General features: G+C 49.3%; 1 pseudogene; it reads right to left on the reverse strand.

The window, feature by feature from the left end:
• Window positions 1-227: 227 nt before the first annotated feature.
• LOC129035839 (ubiquitin domain-containing protein UBFD1-like) lies at window positions 228-1,260 on the reverse strand (annotated as a pseudogene).
• Between the last annotated feature and the right edge of the window lie 319 nt (window positions 1,261-1,579).

Genomic DNA, 1,579 nt, shown 5'->3' on the forward strand with positions numbered 1-1,579 from the left:
TATGTATTTTTCTTTTTTGGAATTCAGATTTATTGATTTCCATCGTATTGACTTTAAAAATGGCATGAAGCTGACTGCAAGAAAGGGAACTGGTCATTTTAAGTTAAAATTAAGCGAATGGTGAAAGTACATCACCTCTGCCTTCAGTCACCACCTCGCCTTAGATTGAGTATAGATTTTTTGTGAACAAAGTTCTAGAACTGTGAAATCCAGGGATGCTACAGGCCTCTCCCCGCAATGTCCTTCACTTTGGGTCAGTCTCCTGGGCCAGAGGTGAAAGTGCTTTCAAAAATACTGCCATTTCTGCAGCACAGTGTCTTTGATTGTATCCACATATTGAGTTGGAACCCAGTACACCCAGTAGTCAGTAGTAAGAGGCTTTCGTGGGGCCCAACTGAAACGTCATCATGTGGTAGTCTTCATGTCCTTCCATAGGTTCACTGACCACATTTTTTATGGAGCCCATGTGCAATTTCTCAGTCCACTCTTTAGTGCCAGTCCACAGCTGGTGTTGTTCTAACTTCAAGGTGAATCTCACTTTTCCTCCGGACTTATTACACATGCTGGACAGGGGTACCTTTGGTAGGTGCTCCTGGGCCCCCTTAACAGATGGCATCACATCTTCGGGTTTTCCTTTATTCAGCACTTTCCTGTGTTGTTTCTGCCTGCAGAGAGGCTTCTTCTTGTTGTCTTCGGCCTTTGCATCCTGCTGCGCGGCACCTTTGGGTGTGTTTACTGCTAAAACATCATTGATGGTGGAGCCAACCACCATGATCTTGGCCCCACTGGTCACTTTTATTTCTCTCAATGTCTTATCCTCAGGGACGAGTCCCTTATACATGACTTTCTGTATGGCAGGCGGGAGACCTGTAATCAGTGGATCTTCTGTTTCAGTTCGGAGCCTATGCTGTCCAGGTGGAACTTCACGTCGTGCTTGGTCTTGTTCCAGATGATCTTCAGGTCCACCAGCTCCCTGTCTGCGCTGCCGCCCGTGTCTTCGCTGTTACTGACGGAAGCCTGGGACACGGAGTCTCCAGGGGCCTGGGCTAGGGCCGGCTGAAGGCTGCAGGCTGCAGGCTGCAGGCTGCCTCGCGCGGTGCCAGAGTCCTCGGCCACCGTCCCTGTCCCCGCCCCCGCCGCGGCTTCGGCCTCCAAGCGGTTGAGGGGCCGTGCCAGCGCCTCGGTCGCCACGGTCTTAGCCTCGGTGTCCATGCCAGGTTCCTCCATGCCATCCTGGGCCCCGGCCGCTGCCATGATGATTGTGTACCAGATTTTCTCCCATTATGTATTTTTTCCAATGGTAACTATGTTCTCTTTGGCTCAAGAGTTTAAAACATTGAAATTTTGTTTTTGGTTTTTTTGAGACAGGGTCTCCCTCTGTCATCCGGGCCTGAGTACAGTGGCGTAATCATAGCTCACTGCAGCCTCGAACTCCTGGGCTCAAGTGATCCTCTTGCCTCAGCCTCCCAAAATGCTGGGTTTACAGATATTAGTCACCATGCCCAACCGACATTATTTTTTTAATGCTTCTATTTTCTGTGCTCCTCCACTCCAATTACTTATTGAATTCCACATTTTT

Source organism: Pongo pygmaeus, chromosome 3, assembly GCF_028885625.2.
Source record: "Pongo pygmaeus isolate AG05252 chromosome 3, NHGRI_mPonPyg2-v2.0_pri, whole genome shotgun sequence".
Lineage (NCBI taxonomy): Eukaryota > Metazoa > Chordata > Mammalia > Primates > Hominidae > Pongo > Pongo pygmaeus.